Source organism: Amia ocellicauda, unplaced genomic scaffold (genome assembly GCF_036373705.1).
Source record: "Amia ocellicauda isolate fAmiCal2 unplaced genomic scaffold, fAmiCal2.hap1 HAP1_SCAFFOLD_38, whole genome shotgun sequence".
Classification (NCBI taxonomy): domain Eukaryota; kingdom Metazoa; phylum Chordata; class Actinopteri; order Amiiformes; family Amiidae; genus Amia; species Amia ocellicauda.
The window spans coordinates 638,076-651,573 of record NW_027102952.1 but is presented as its reverse complement, the minus strand read 5'-3'; the positions used below and the strand labels follow the sequence as shown (position 1 = coordinate 651,573).

The window sequence follows — 13,498 nt, the reverse complement described above, 5'->3', positions numbered from 1 at the left end:
CTTAATACTCTCTTTCAGTCTGTAGGAGATATTATTGAAGAATTGTACACGTACCCGGCTACTTTCAAAACCTTTTGCTGCACTGATATTTTTCCCTCCATTTTTCTTTTTTCTTTTTTTTTTTGCTGGAAGTTCCGTCAATACCCGCCAGCCTTAAAGAGACATCATGCAGCTGGGCCTCTCGGCTTTCGGCCACACCGTCCTGAATGCGCATGATATCGTCAGATCTCGGAAGCTAAACGGGGCAGGACCTGGTCAGTACTTGAATGTGAGACCTCCTGGAAATACCAGGTGCTGCAAGCTTTTACGTCTCCTGGGTAACTTTATCGTAGCTCTTAATACTCTCTTTCAGTCTGCAGGAGATATAATTGAAGAATTGTACACGTACCCGGCTACTTTCAACACCCTTTCCTGCACTGATATTTTTCCTTCCATTTTTCTATTTTTTTTTTTTTTTCTTTTTGCTGGAAGTTCCGTCAATACCCGCCAACCTTTAAGAGACATCATGCAGCCAGGCATCTCGGCTTGTGGCCACACCATCCTGAATGCGCCCGATCTCGTAAGATCTCGGAAGCTAAACGGGACAGGGCCTGGTCAGTACATGAATGTGAGACCTCCTGGAAATACCTAGTGCTGCAAGCTTTTACGTCTCCTGGGTAACTTTATCGTAGCTCTTAATACTCTCTCTCTGTCTGGAGGAGATATAATTGAAGTATTGTACACGTATCCAGCTACTGTCAACACCCTTTGCTGCACTGATATTTTTCCATCCATTTTTCTTTTTTCTTTTTTTCTTTTTCTTTTTTGCTTGAAGTTCCGTCAATACCCGCCAACCTTTAAGAGACATCATGCAGCCAGGCCTTTCGGCTTGAGGCCACACCGTCCTGAATGCGCCCGATCTCGTCAGATCTCGGAAGCTAAACGGGGCAGGGCCTGGTCAGTACTTGGATGGTAGACCTCCTAGAAATACCAGGTGCTGTAAGCTTTTACGTGTCCTGGGTAACTTTATCGTAGCTCTTAATTCTCTCTTTCTGTCTGCAGGAGATTTAATTGAAGAATTGTACACGTACCCAGCTACTGTCAACACCCTTTGCTGCACTGATATTTTTCCATCCATTTTTCTTTTTTTTTTTTTTGCTGGAAGTTCCGTCAATACCCGCCAACCTTTAAGAGACATCATGCAGCCAGGCCTTTCGGCTTGTGGCCACACCGTCCTGAATGCGCCCGATCTCGTCAGATCTCGGAAGCTAAACGGGGCAGGGCCTGGTCAGTACTTGGATGGGAGACCTCCTAGAAATACCAGGTGCTGCAAGCTTTTTACGTCTCCTGGGTAACTTCATCGTAGCTCTTAATACTCTCTTTCTGTCTCCAGGAGATATAATTGAAGAATTGTACACGTACCCGGCTACTTTCAACACCCTTTGCTGCACTGGTATATTTCCCTCTATTTTTCTTTTTTTTTTTTGCTGGCAGTTCCGTCAATACCCGCCAACCTTTAAGAGACATCATGCAGCCAGGCCTTTTGACTTGTGGCCACACCGTCCTGAACGCGCCCGATCTTGTCAGATCTCGGAAGCTAAACGGGGCAGGACCTGGTCAGTACTTAAATGTGAGACCTCCTGGAAATACCAGGTGCTGCCAGCTTTTTACGTCTCCTGGGGAACTTCATTGTAGCTCTAAATACTCTCTTTCTGTCTGGAGAAGATATAATTGAAGAATTGTACACGTACCCGGCTACTTTCAACACCCTTTGCTGCACTTGTATTTTTCCCTCTATTTTTCTTTTTTTTTTTTGCTGGAAGTTCCGTCAATACCCGCCAACCTTTAAGAGACATCATGCAGCCAGGCCTTTCGGCTTGTGGCCACACTGTCCTGAATGCGCCCGATCTCGTCAGATCTCGGAAGCTAAACGGGGCAGGGCCTGGTCAGTACTTGGATGGGAGACCTCCTAGAAATACCAGGTGCTGCAAGCTGTTTACGTCTCCTGGGTAACTTCATCGTAGCTCTTAATACTCTCTTTCTGTCTCCAGGAGATATAATTGAAGAATTGTACACGTACTAGGCTACTTTCAACACCCTTTGCTGCACTGATATTTTTCCCTCCATTTTTCTTTTTATTTTATTTTTTTGCTGGAAGTTCCGTCAATATCCGCCAGCCTTTAAGAGACATCATGCAGCCAGGCCTCTTGGCTTGTAGTCACACCGTCCTGAATGCGGCCGATCATATCAGATTTCGGAAGCTAAACGGGGCAGGGCCTGGTCAGTACTTGGATGGGAGACCTCCTGGAAATACCTGGTGCTGCAAGCTTTTACGTGTCCTGGGTAACTTTATCGTAGCTCTTAATTCTCTCTTTCTGTCTGCAGGAGATTTAATTGAAGAATTGTACACGTACCCGGCTACTTTCAACACCCTTTGCTGCACTGATATTTTTCCCTCCATTTTTCTTTTTTTTTTTTTTTCTTTGCTGGAAGTTCCGTCAATACCCGCCAGCCTTTAAGAGACATCATGCAGCCAGGCATCTCGGCTTGCGGCCACACCATCCTGAACGCGCCCGATCTCGTCAGATCTCGGAAGCTAAATGGGGCAGGACCTGGTCAGTACTTGGATGGGAGACCTCCTAGAAATACCAGGTGCTGCAAGCTTTTTACGTCTCCTGGGTAACTTCATCGTAGCTCTTAATACTCTCTTTCTGTCTCCAGGAGATATAATTGAAGAATTGTACACGTACCCGGCTACTTTCAACACCCTTTGCTGCACTGGTATATTTCCCTCTATTTTTCTTTTTTTTTTTTGCTGGCAGTTCCGTCAATACCCGCCAGCCTTTAAGAGACATCATGCAGCCAGGCATCTCGGCTTGCGGCCACACCATCCTGAACGCGCCCGATCTCGTCAGATCTCGGAAGCTAAACGGGGCAGGACCTGGTCAGTACATGAATGTGAGACCTCCTGGAAGTACCTGGTGCTGCTAGCTTTTACGTCTCCTGGGTAACTTTATCGTAGCTCTTAATACTCTCTATCTGTCTGGAGGAGATATAATTGAAGTATTGTACACGTACCCAGCTACTGTCAACACCCTTTGCTGCACTGATATTTTTCCATCCATTTTTTTTTTTTTTTTTTTTTTTTTTGCTGGAAGTTCCGTCAATACCCGCCAACCTTTAAGAGACATCATGCAGCCAGGCCTTTCGGCTTGTGGCCACACCGTCCTGAATGCGCCCGATCTCGTCAGATCTCGGAAGCTAAACGGGGCAGGGCCTGGTCAGTACTTGGATGGGAGACCTCCTAGAAATACCAGGTGCTGCAAGCTGTTTACGTCTCCTGGGTAACTTCATCGTAGCTCTTAATACTCTCTTTCTGTCTGCAGGAGATATAATTGAAGAATTGTACACGTACCCAGCTACTTTCAACACCATTTCTGCACTGATATTTTTCCCTCCATTTTTCTATTTTTTTTTTTTTTTTTTTTGCTGGAAATTCCGTCAATACCCGCCAACCTTTAAGAGTCATCATTCAGCCAAGTCTCTCGGCTTGCGGCCACACCGTCCTGAATGCGCCCAATCTCGTCAGATCTCGGAAGCTAAACGGGGCAGGGCCTGGTCAGTACTTGGATGGGAGACCTCCTAGAAATACCAGGTGCTGCAAGCCTTTTACGTCTCCTGGGTAACTTCATCGTAGCTCTTAATACTCTCTTTCTGTCTCCAGGAGATATAATTGAACAATTGTACACGTACCCGGCTACTTTCAACACCCTTTGCTGCACTGATATTTTTCCCTCTATTTTTCTTTTTTTTTTTTGCTGGAAATTCCGTCAATACCCGCCATCCTTTAAGAGACATCATGCAGCCAGGCATCTCGGCTTGCGGCCACACCATACTGAACGCGCCCGATCTCGTCAGATCTCGGAAGCTAAACGGGGCAGGACCTGGTTAGTACATGAATGTGAGACCGCCTGGAAATACCTAGTGCTGCAAGCTTTTACGTCTCCTGGGTAACTTTATCGTAGCTCTTAATACTCTCTATCTGTCTGGAGGAGATATAATTGAAGAATTGTACATGTACCCGGCTACTTTCAACACCCTTTGCTGCACTGATATTTTTCCCTCCCTTTTTCTATTTTTTTTTTTTTTTTTTGCTGGAAGTTCCGTCAATACCCGCCAGCCTTTAAGAGACATCATGCAGCCAGGCCTCTTGGCTTGCGGACACACTGTCCTGAACGCGCCTGATCTCATCAGATCTCGGAAGCTAAATGGGGCAGGGCCTAGACAGTACTTGGATGGGTGACCTCCTGGAAATACCAGGTGCTGCAAGCTTTTTACGTCCCCTGGGTAACTTTATCGTAGCTCTTAATACTCTCTTTCTGTCTGGAGGTGATATAATTGAAGAATTGTACACGTACCCGGCTACTTTCAACACCCTTTCCTGCACTGATATTTTTCCCTCCATTTTTCTATTTTTTATTTTTTTTTTATGCTGGAAATTCCGTCAATACCCGCCAGCCTTTAAGAGACATCATGCAGCCAGGCGTCTCGGCTTGTGGCCACACCGTCCTGAACGCGCCCGATCTCGTCAGATCTCAGAAACTAAACGGGGCAGGACCTGGTCAGTACTTGGATGGGAGACCTCCTGGAAGTACCAGGTGCTGCAAGCTTTTTACGTCTCTTGGGTAACTTCATCGTAGCTCTTAATACTCTCTTTCTGTCTGGAGGAGATATAATTGAAGTATTGTACACGTACCCGGCTACTTTCAACACCCTTTCCTGCACTGATATTTTTCCCTCCATTTTCCTTTTTTTTTTGTTTTTTTTTGCTGGAAGTTCCGTCAATACCCGCCAGCCTTTAAGAGACATCATGCAGCCAGGCCTCTCGGCTTGCGGCCACACCATCCTGAACGCGCCCGATCTCGTCAGATCTCGGAAGCTAAACGGGGCAGGACCTGGTCAGTACATGAATGTGAGACCTCCTGGAAATACCTCGTGCTGCAAGCTTTTACGTCTCCTGGGTAACTTTATCGTAGCTCTTAATACTCTCTATCTGTCTGGAGGAGATATAATTGAAGTATTGTACACGTACCCAGCTACTGTCAACACCCTTTGCTGCACTGATATTTTTCCATCCATTTTTTTTTTTTTTTTTTTTTTTTTTTTTTGCTTGAAGTTCTGTCAATACCCGCCAACCTTTAAGAGACATCATGCAGCCAGGCCTTTCGGCTTGTGGCCACACCGTCCTGAATGCGCCAGATCTCGGAAGCTAAACGGGGCAGGGCCTGGTCAGTACTTGGATGGGAGACCTCCTAGAAATACCAGGTGCTGCAAGCCTTTTACGTCTCCTGGGTAACTTCATCGTAGCTCTTAATACTCTCTTTCTGTCTCCAGGAGATATAATTGAAGAATTGTACACGTACTAGGCTACTTTCAACACCCTTTGCTGCACTGGTATATTTCCCTCTATTTTTTTTGTTTTTTTTTGCTGGAAGTTCCGTCAATACCCGCCAGCCTTTAAGAGACATCATGCAGCCAGGCCTTTTGGCTTGCGGCCACACCGTCCTGAACGCGCCCGATCTCGTCAGATCTCGGAAGGTAAAAGGGGCAGGGCCTGGTCAGAACTTGGATGGGTGACCTCCTGGAAATACCTGGTGCTGCAAGCTTTTTTGTCTCCTGGGTAACTTCATCGTAGCTCTTAGTACTCTCTTTCTGTCTGGAGGAGATATAATTGAAGTATTGTACACGTACCTGGCTACTTTCAACAGCCTTTGCTGCACTGATATTTTTCCCTCCATTTTTCTTTTTTTTTTTGCTGGAAGTTCCGTCAATATCCGCCAACCTTTAAGAGACATCATGCAGCCAGGCCTCTCGGCTTGTGGCCACACCGTCCTGAATGCGCCCGATCTCGTAAGATCTCGGAAGCTAAACGGGGCAGGGCCTGGTCAGTACTTGGATGGCTGACCTCCTAGAAATACCAGGTGCTGCAAGCTTTTTACGTCTCCTGGGTAACTTCATCGTAGCTCTTAATACTCTCTTTCTGTCTGGAGGAGACATAATTGAAGAATTGTACACGTACCCGGCTACTTTCAACACCCATTGCTGCACTGGTATTTCTCCCTCCATTTCTCTTTTTTTTTTTGCTGGATGTTCCGTCAAAACCCGCCAACCATTAAGAGACATCATGCAGCCCGGCCTCTTGGCTTGCAGCCACACCGTCCTGAACGCCCCCGATCTCATCAGATCTTGGAATTTAAACGGGGCAGGGCCTGGTCAGTACTTGGATGGGTGACCTCCTGGAAATGCCAGGTGCTGCAAGCTTTTTACGTCTCCTGGGTAACTTCATCGTAGCTCTTAATACTCTCTTTCTGTCTGGAGGAGATATAATTGAAGAATTGTACACGTACCCGGCTACTTTCAACACCCTTTCCTGCACTGGTATATTTCCCTCTATTTTTCTTTTTTTTTTTTGCTGTCAGTTCCGTCAATACCCGCCAGCCTTTAAGAGACATCATGCAGCCAGCCATCTTGGCTTGCGGCCACACCATCCTGAACGCGCCCGATCTCGTCAGATCTCGGAAGCTGAACGGGGCAGGACCTGGTCAGTACTTGGATGGGAGACCTCCTGGAAATACCTGGTGCTGCAAGCTTTTACGTCTCCTGGGTAACTTTATCGTAGCTCTTAATTCTCTCTTTCTGTCTGGAGGAGATATAAGTGAAGAATTGTACACGTACCCGGCTACTTTCAACACCCTTTGCTGCACTGATATTTTTCCCTCCATTTTTCTATTTTTTTTTTTTTTTTTTTTGCTGGAAATTCCGTCAATACCCGCCATCCTTTAAGAGACATCATGCAGCCAGGCATCTTGGCTTGCGGCCACACCATCCTGAACGCGCCCGATCTCGTCAGATCTCAGAAGCTAAACGGGGAAGGACCTGGTCAGTATTTGGTTGGGTGACTTCCTGGAAATACCAGGTGCTGCAAGCTTTTTACGTCTCCTGGGTAACTTCATCGTAAATCTTAATACTCTCTTTCAGTCTGGAGGAGATATTATTGAAGAATTGTACACGTACCCGGCTACTTTCAACAGCCTTTGCTGCACTGATATCTTTCCCTCCATTTTTCTTTTTTTTTTTTTTTTTTTTTGCTGGAAGTTCCGTCAATACCCACCAGCCTAAAGAGACATCATGCAGCCGGGCCTCTTGGCTTTCGGCCACACCGTCCTGAACGCGCACGATATCGTCAGATCTCTGAAGCTAAACGGGGCAGGGCCTGGTCAGTACTTAGATTGGAGACCTCCTGGAAATACCTGGTGCTGCAAGCTTTTTACGTCTCCTGTGAAACTTCATCGTAGCTCTTAATACTCTCTATCTGTCTGGAGGAGATATAATTGAAGTATTGTACACGTACCCGGCTACTTTCAACAGCCTTTGCTGCACTGATATTTTTCCCTCCATTTTTCATTTTTTTTTTTGCTGGAAGTTCCGTCAATATCCGCCAACCTTTAAGAGACATCATGCAGCCAGGCCTCTCGGCTTGTGGCCACACCGTCCTGAATGCGCCCGATCTCGTAAGATCTCGGAAGCTAAACGGGGCAGGACCTGGTCAGTACATGGATGGGAGACCTCCTAGAAATACCAGGTGCTGCAAGCTTTTTACGTCTCCTGGGTAACTTCATCGTAGCTCTTAATACTCTCTTTCTGTCTGGAGGAGACATAATTGAAGTATTGTACACGTACCCAGCTACTGTCAACACCCTTTGCTGCACTGATATTTTTCCATCCATTTTTCATTTTTTTTTTTTTTTTTTTTTTTTTTTTTTTGCTGGAAGTTCCGTCAATATCCGCCAACCTTTAAGAGACATCATGCAGCCAGGCCTCTCGGCTTGTGGCCACACCGTCCTGAATGCGCCCGATCTCGTAAGATCTCGGAAGCTAAACGGGGCAGGGCCTGGTCAGTACTTGGATGGCTGACCTCCTAGAAATACCAGGTGCTGCAAGCTTTTTACGTCTCCTGGGTAACTTCATCGTAGCTCTTAATACTCTCTTTCTGTCTGCAGGAGATATAATTGAAGAATTGTACACGTACCCGGCTACTTTCAACACCCTTTGCTGCACTGGTATTTCTCCCTCCATTTCTCTTTTTTTTTTTTGCTGGCTGTTCCGTCAATACCCGCCAGCCTTTAAGAGACATCATGCAGCCAGGCATCTTGGCTTGCGGCCACACCGTCCTGAACGCGCCCGATCTCGTCAGATCTCGGAGGCTAAACGGGGCAAGGCCTGGTCAGTACTTGGATGGGTGTCCTCCTGGAAATATCAGGTGCTGCAAGCTTTTTACGTCTCCTGGGTAACTTCATCGTAGCTCTTAATACTCTCTTTCAGTCTGGAGGAGATATAATTGAAGAATTGTACACGTACCTGGCTACTTTCAACACCCTTTGCTGCACTGATATTTTTACCACCATTTCTCTTTTTTTTTATTTGCTGGATGTTCCGTCAAAACCCGCCAACCATTAAGAGGCATCATGCAGCCAGGCCTCTTGGCTTGCAGCCACACCGTCCTGAACGCCCCCGATCTCATCAGATCTTGGAATTTAAACGGGGCAGGGCCTGGACAGTACTTGGATGGGTGACCTCCTGAAAATGCCAGGTGCTGCAAGCTTTTTACGTCTCCTGGGTAACTTCATCGTAGCTCTTAATACTCTCTTTCTGTCCGGAGGAGATATAATTGAAGAATTGTACACGTACCCGGCTACTTTCAAAACCCATTACTGCACTGATATTTTTCCCTCCATTTCTCTTTTTTTTTTTTGCTCGCTGTTCCGTCAATACCCGCCAGCCTTTAAGAGACATCATGCAGCCAGGCATCTTGGCTTGCGGCCACACCGTCCTGAACGCGCCCGATCTCGTCAGATCTCGGAAGCCAAACGGGGCAGGGCCTTGTCAGTACTTGGATGGGTGTCCTCCTGGATATACCAGGTGCTGCAAGCTTTTTACGTCTCCTGGGTAACTTCATCGTTGCTCTTAATACTCTCTTTCAGTCTGGAGGAGATATAATTGAAGAATTGTACACGTACCTGGCTACTTTCAACACCCTTTGCTGCACTGATATTTTTACCACCATTTCTCTTGTTTTTTATTTGCTGGATGTTCCGTCAATACCCGCCAGCCATTAAGAGACATCATGCAGCCAGGCCTCTTGGCTTGCAGCCACACCGTCCTGAACGCCCCCGATCTCATCAGATCTTGGAATTTAAACGGGGCAGGGCCTGGTCAGTACTTGGATGGGTGACCTCCTGGAAATGCCAGGTGCTGCAAGCTTTTTACGTCTCCTGGGTAACTTCATCGTAGCTCTTAATACTCTCTTTCTGTCTGGAGGAGATATAATTGAAGAATTGTACACGTACCCGGCTACTTTCAACACCCTTTGCTGCACTGGTATTTTTCCCTCTATTTTTCTTTTTTTTTTTTGCTGGCAGTTCCGACAATACCCGCCAGCCTTTAAGAGACATCATGCAGCCAGGCCTCTTGGCTTGCGGCCACACCGTCCTGAACACGCCCGATCTCGTCAGATCTCGGAAGCTAAACGGGGCAGGGCCTGGTCAGTACTTGGATGGGAGACCTCCTGGAAATACCTGGTGCTGCAAGCTTTTTACGTCTCCTGGGAAACTTCATCGTAGCTCTTAATACTCTCTATCTGTCTGGAGGAGATATAATTGAAGTATTGTACACGTACCCGGCTATTTTCAACAGCCTTTGCTGCACTGATATTTTTCCCTCCATTTTCCATTTTTTTTTTTTTTTTTTTTGCTGGAAGTTCCGTCAATACCCGCCAGCCTTTAAGAGACATCATGCAGCCAGGCCTCTTGGCTTGCGGCCACACCGTCCTGAGCGCGCCCGATCTTGTCAGATCTCGGAAGCTAAACGGGGCAGGACCTGGTCAGTACTTGAATGTGAGACCTCCTGGAAATACCAGGTGCTGCAAGCTTTTACGTCTCCTGGGTAACTTTATCGTAGCTCTTAATACTCTCTATCTGTCTGGAGGAGATATAATTGAAGTATTGTACACGTACCCAGCTACTGTCAACACCATTTGCTGCACTGATATTTTTCCATCCATTTTTCTTTTTTTTTTTTTTTTTTGCTGGAAGTTCCGTCAATACCCGCCAACCTTTAAGAGACATCATGCAGCCAGGCCTCTTGGCTTGCGGCCACACCGTCCTGAATGCGCCCGATCTCGTCAGATCTCGGAAGCTAAACGGGGCAGGACCTGGTCAGTACTTGGATGGGAGACCTCCTAGAAATACCAGGTGCTGCAAGCTTTTTACGTCTCCTGGGTAACTTCATCGTAGCTCTTAATACTCTCTCTCTGTCTGGAGGAGATATAATTGAAGTATTGTACACGTATCCAGCTACTTTCAACACCCTTTCCTGCACTGATATTTTTCCCTCCATTTTTCTATTTTTTTTTTTTTTTTTTTTGCTGGAAATTCCGTCAATACCCGCCAGCCTTTAAGAGACATCATGCAGCCATGCATCTCGGCTTGCGGCCACACCATCCTGAATGCGCCCGATCTCGTCAGATCTCGGAAGCTAAACGGGGCAGGACCTGGTCAGTACTTGGATGGGAGACCTCCTAGAAATACCAGGTGCTGCAAGCTTTTTACGTCTCCTGGGTAACTTCATCGTAGCTCTTAATACTCTCTTTCTGTCTCCAGGAGATATAATTGAAGAATTGTACACGTACCCGGCTACTTTCAACACCCTTTGCTGCACTGATATTTTTCCATCCATTTTTCTTTTTTTTTTTTTTTTTTGCTGGCAGTTCCGTCAATACCCGCCAACCTTTAAGAGACATCATGCAGCCAGGCGTCTCGGCTTGCGGCCACACCGTCCTGAATGCGCCCGATCTCGTCAGATCTCGGAAGCTAAACGGGGCAGGACCTGGTCAGTACTTGGATGGGAGACCTCCTAGAAATACCAGGTGCTGCAAGCTTTTTACGTCTCCTGGGTAACTTCATCGTAGCTCTTAATACTCTCTCTCTGTCTGGAGGAGATATAATTGAAGTATTGTACACGTATCCAGCTACTGTCAACACCCTTTGCTGCACTGATATTTTTCCATCCATTTTTCTTTTTTCTTTTTTTCTTTTTTTTTTTGCTGGAAGTTCCGTCAATACCCGCCAACCTTTAAGAGACATCATGCAGCCAGGCCTTTCGGCTTGCGGCCACACCATTCTGAACGCGGCCGATCTCGTCAGATCTTGGAAGCTAAACGGGGCAGGACCTGGTCAGTACATGGAAGTGAGACCTCCTGGAAATACCTAGTGCTGCAAGCTTTTACGTCTCCTGGGTAACTTTATCGTAGCTCTTAATACTCTCTATCTGTCTGGAGGAGATTTAATTGAAGTATTGTACACGTACCCAGCTACTGTCAACACCCTTTGCTGCACTGATATTTTTCCCTCCATTTTTCTATTTTTTTTTTTTTTTTTTTTGCTGGAAAGTCCGTGAATACCCGCCAGCCTTTAAGAGACATCATGCAGCCAGGCATCTCGGCTTGCGGCCACACCATCCTGAACTCGCCCGATCTCGTCAGATCTTGGAAGCTAAACGGGGCAGGACCTGGTCAGTACATGAATGTGAGACCTCCTGGAAATACCTGGTGCTGCAAGCTTTTACGTCTCCTGGGTAACTTTATCGTAGCTCTTAATACTCTCTATCTGTCTGGAGGAGATATAATTGAAGAATTGTACACGTACCCGGCTACCTTCAACACGCTTTGCTGCACTGATATTTGTCCCTCCATTTTTCTTTTTTCTTTTGTTTTTTGCTGGAAGTTCCATCAATACCCTCCAGCCTTTAAGAGACATCATGCAGCCAGGCCTCTTGGCTTGAGGCCACACCGTCCTGAAGACGCCAGATCTCGGAAGAAAAACTGGGCAGGGCCTGGTCAGTAATTGGATGGGTGACCTCCTGGAAATACCAGGTGCTGAAAGCTTTTTACATCTCCTGGGTAACTTCATCGTAGCTCTTAATACTCTCATTCAGTCTGGAGGAGATATAATTGTAGAATTGTACATGTACCCGGCTACTTTCAACACCCTGTCCTGCACTGATATTTTTCCCTCCATTTTTCTATTTATTTATTTTTTATTTTTTGCTGGAAGTTCCGTCAATACCCGCCAGCCTTTAAGAGACATCATGCAGCCAGGCTTCTTAGCTTGCGGCCACACCGTCCTGAACGCGCCCGATCTCGTCAGATCTCGGAAGCTAACGGGGCAGGGCCTGGTCAGTGCTTGGATGGGTGACCTCCTGGACATACCAGGTGCTGCAAGCTTTTTACGTCTCCTGGGTAACTTTATCGTAGCTCTTAATACTCTCTTTCAGTCTGCAGGAGATATTATTGAAGAATTGTACACGTACCCGGCTACTTTCAACACCCTTTCCTGCACTGATATTTTTCCCTCCATTTTTCTATTTTTTTTTTTTTTTTTTTGCTGGAAGTTCCGTCAATACCCGCCAACCTTTAAGAGACATCATGCAGCCAGGCCTTTCGGCTTGTGGCCACACCGTCCTGAATGCGCCCGATCTCGTCAGATCTCGGAAGCTAAACGGGGCAGGGCCTGGTCAGTACTTGGATGGGAGACCTCCTAGAAATACCAGGTGCTGCAAGCTTTTTACGTCTCCTGGGTAACTTCATCGTAGCTCTTAATACTCTCTTTCTGTCTCCAGGAGATATAATTGAAGAATTGTACACGTACCCGGCTACTTTCAACACCCTTTGCTGCACTGGTATATTTCCCTCTATTTTTCTTTTTTTTTTTTGCTGGCAGTTCCGTCAATACCCGCCAGCCTTTAAGAGACATCATGCAGTTAGGCATCTTGGCTTGCGGCCACACCATCCTGAACGCGCCCGATCTCGTCAGATCTCGGAAGCTAAACGGGGCAGGACCTGGTCAGTACATGAATGTGAGACCTCCTGGAAATACCTAGTGCTGCAAGCTTTTACGTTTCCTGGGTAACTTTATCGTAGCTCTTAATACTCTCTCTCTGTCTGGAGGAGATATAATTGAAGTATTGTACACGTATCCAGCTACTGTCAACACCCTTTGCTGCACTGATATTTTTCCATCCATTTTTCTTTTTTCTTTTTTTTTTTTTTTTTTTTGCTGGAAGTTCCGTTAATACCCGCCAACCTTTAAGAGACATCATGCAGCCAGGCCTTTCGGCTTGTGGCCACACCGTCCTGAATGCGCCCGATCTCGTCAGATCTCGGAAGCTAAACGGGGCAGGGCCTGGTCAGTACTTGAATGGGAGACCTCCTAGAAATACCAGGTGCTGCAAGCTTTTTACGTCTCCTGGGTAACTTCATCGTAGCTCTTAATACTCTCTTTCTGTCTCCAGGAGATATAATTGAAGAATTGTACACGTACCCGGCTACTTTCAACACCCTTTGCTGCACTGATATTTTTCCCTCCATTTTTCTTTTTTTTTTTTTTGCTGGAAGCTCCGTCAA

The 13,498-nt window shown here is 46.4% G+C and overlaps 12 non-coding genes and 27 pseudogenes across 12 annotated transcripts; all 39 read left to right on the top strand.

Annotated features, from left to right (window-relative positions):
- The first annotated feature begins 184 nt into the window (after positions 1-184).
- On the top strand, positions 185-303 carry LOC136733946 (uncharacterized; annotated as a pseudogene).
- A 220-nt stretch (positions 304-523) lies between these two features.
- Positions 524-642, top strand: LOC136734356 (uncharacterized; annotated as a pseudogene).
- Positions 643-866: 224 nt separating this feature from the next.
- LOC136734279 (uncharacterized) lies at positions 867-985 on the top strand (annotated as a pseudogene).
- Positions 986-1,196: 211 nt separating this feature from the next.
- Positions 1,197-1,315, top strand: LOC136734460 (5S ribosomal RNA). Its single transcript, XR_010810500.1, has one exon. It is a non-coding gene; the product is annotated as a 5S ribosomal RNA (ribosomal RNA).
- Positions 1,316-1,525: 210 nt separating this feature from the next.
- Positions 1,526-1,644, top strand: LOC136734485 (uncharacterized; annotated as a pseudogene).
- Positions 1,645-1,854: 210 nt separating this feature from the next.
- Positions 1,855-1,973, top strand: LOC136734028 (5S ribosomal RNA). Its single transcript, XR_010810407.1, has one exon. It is a non-coding gene; the product is annotated as a 5S ribosomal RNA (ribosomal RNA).
- Positions 1,974-2,189: 216 nt separating this feature from the next.
- Positions 2,190-2,308, top strand: LOC136734305 (uncharacterized; annotated as a pseudogene).
- A 216-nt stretch (positions 2,309-2,524) lies between these two features.
- LOC136734047 (5S ribosomal RNA) lies at positions 2,525-2,643 on the top strand. Its single transcript, XR_010810426.1, has one exon. It is a non-coding gene; the product is annotated as a 5S ribosomal RNA (ribosomal RNA).
- A 210-nt stretch (positions 2,644-2,853) lies between these two features.
- LOC136734365 (uncharacterized) lies at positions 2,854-2,972 on the top strand (annotated as a pseudogene).
- Positions 2,973-3,189: 217 nt separating this feature from the next.
- Positions 3,190-3,308, top strand: LOC136734449 (5S ribosomal RNA). Its single transcript, XR_010810499.1, has one exon. It is a non-coding gene; the product is annotated as a 5S ribosomal RNA (ribosomal RNA).
- Positions 3,309-3,527: 219 nt separating this feature from the next.
- Positions 3,528-3,646, top strand: LOC136734042 (5S ribosomal RNA). The gene has a single exon (XR_010810421.1). It is a non-coding gene; the product is annotated as a 5S ribosomal RNA (ribosomal RNA).
- Positions 3,647-3,856: 210 nt separating this feature from the next.
- Positions 3,857-3,975, top strand: LOC136734422 (uncharacterized; annotated as a pseudogene).
- Positions 3,976-4,192: 217 nt separating this feature from the next.
- Positions 4,193-4,311, top strand: LOC136734296 (uncharacterized; annotated as a pseudogene).
- A 219-nt stretch (positions 4,312-4,530) lies between these two features.
- On the top strand, positions 4,531-4,649 carry LOC136734282 (uncharacterized; annotated as a pseudogene).
- Positions 4,650-4,867: 218 nt separating this feature from the next.
- LOC136734396 (uncharacterized) lies at positions 4,868-4,986 on the top strand (annotated as a pseudogene).
- Positions 4,987-5,207: 221 nt separating this feature from the next.
- On the top strand, positions 5,208-5,316 carry LOC136733872 (uncharacterized; annotated as a pseudogene).
- A 210-nt stretch (positions 5,317-5,526) lies between these two features.
- LOC136734246 (uncharacterized) lies at positions 5,527-5,645 on the top strand (annotated as a pseudogene).
- A 208-nt stretch (positions 5,646-5,853) lies between these two features.
- On the top strand, positions 5,854-5,972 carry LOC136734100 (uncharacterized; annotated as a pseudogene).
- A 209-nt stretch (positions 5,973-6,181) lies between these two features.
- On the top strand, positions 6,182-6,300 carry LOC136734107 (uncharacterized; annotated as a pseudogene).
- A 210-nt stretch (positions 6,301-6,510) lies between these two features.
- Positions 6,511-6,629, top strand: LOC136734045 (5S ribosomal RNA). Its single transcript, XR_010810424.1, has one exon. It is a non-coding gene; the product is annotated as a 5S ribosomal RNA (ribosomal RNA).
- A 219-nt stretch (positions 6,630-6,848) lies between these two features.
- LOC136734116 (uncharacterized) lies at positions 6,849-6,967 on the top strand (annotated as a pseudogene).
- Positions 6,968-7,185: 218 nt separating this feature from the next.
- LOC136733941 (uncharacterized) lies at positions 7,186-7,304 on the top strand (annotated as a pseudogene).
- A 210-nt stretch (positions 7,305-7,514) lies between these two features.
- LOC136734219 (uncharacterized) lies at positions 7,515-7,633 on the top strand (annotated as a pseudogene).
- Positions 7,634-7,863: 230 nt separating this feature from the next.
- On the top strand, positions 7,864-7,982 carry LOC136734099 (uncharacterized; annotated as a pseudogene).
- Positions 7,983-8,192: 210 nt separating this feature from the next.
- LOC136734204 (uncharacterized) lies at positions 8,193-8,311 on the top strand (annotated as a pseudogene).
- A 211-nt stretch (positions 8,312-8,522) lies between these two features.
- LOC136734164 (uncharacterized) lies at positions 8,523-8,641 on the top strand (annotated as a pseudogene).
- Positions 8,642-8,851: 210 nt separating this feature from the next.
- On the top strand, positions 8,852-8,970 carry LOC136734259 (uncharacterized; annotated as a pseudogene).
- Positions 8,971-9,181: 211 nt separating this feature from the next.
- LOC136734106 (uncharacterized) lies at positions 9,182-9,300 on the top strand (annotated as a pseudogene).
- Positions 9,301-9,510: 210 nt separating this feature from the next.
- On the top strand, positions 9,511-9,629 carry LOC136733912 (5S ribosomal RNA). The gene has a single exon (XR_010810338.1). It is a non-coding gene; the product is annotated as a 5S ribosomal RNA (ribosomal RNA).
- Positions 9,630-9,848: 219 nt separating this feature from the next.
- LOC136734334 (uncharacterized) lies at positions 9,849-9,967 on the top strand (annotated as a pseudogene).
- A 215-nt stretch (positions 9,968-10,182) lies between these two features.
- Positions 10,183-10,301, top strand: LOC136733995 (5S ribosomal RNA). Its single transcript, XR_010810375.1, has one exon. It is a non-coding gene; the product is annotated as a 5S ribosomal RNA (ribosomal RNA).
- A 220-nt stretch (positions 10,302-10,521) lies between these two features.
- LOC136733965 (5S ribosomal RNA) lies at positions 10,522-10,640 on the top strand. Its single transcript, XR_010810345.1, has one exon. It is a non-coding gene; the product is annotated as a 5S ribosomal RNA (ribosomal RNA).
- Positions 10,641-10,856: 216 nt separating this feature from the next.
- On the top strand, positions 10,857-10,975 carry LOC136733994 (5S ribosomal RNA). Its single transcript, XR_010810374.1, has one exon. It is a non-coding gene; the product is annotated as a 5S ribosomal RNA (ribosomal RNA).
- A 224-nt stretch (positions 10,976-11,199) lies between these two features.
- Positions 11,200-11,318, top strand: LOC136733948 (uncharacterized; annotated as a pseudogene).
- A 219-nt stretch (positions 11,319-11,537) lies between these two features.
- LOC136734401 (uncharacterized) lies at positions 11,538-11,656 on the top strand (annotated as a pseudogene).
- A 545-nt stretch (positions 11,657-12,201) lies between these two features.
- LOC136734292 (uncharacterized) lies at positions 12,202-12,319 on the top strand (annotated as a pseudogene).
- A 219-nt stretch (positions 12,320-12,538) lies between these two features.
- Positions 12,539-12,657, top strand: LOC136734438 (5S ribosomal RNA). Its single transcript, XR_010810498.1, has one exon. It is a non-coding gene; the product is annotated as a 5S ribosomal RNA (ribosomal RNA).
- Positions 12,658-12,867: 210 nt separating this feature from the next.
- On the top strand, positions 12,868-12,986 carry LOC136734367 (uncharacterized; annotated as a pseudogene).
- A 224-nt stretch (positions 12,987-13,210) lies between these two features.
- Positions 13,211-13,329, top strand: LOC136734012 (5S ribosomal RNA). Its single transcript, XR_010810392.1, has one exon. It is a non-coding gene; the product is annotated as a 5S ribosomal RNA (ribosomal RNA).
- The last annotated feature ends 169 nt before the right edge of the window (positions 13,330-13,498 follow it).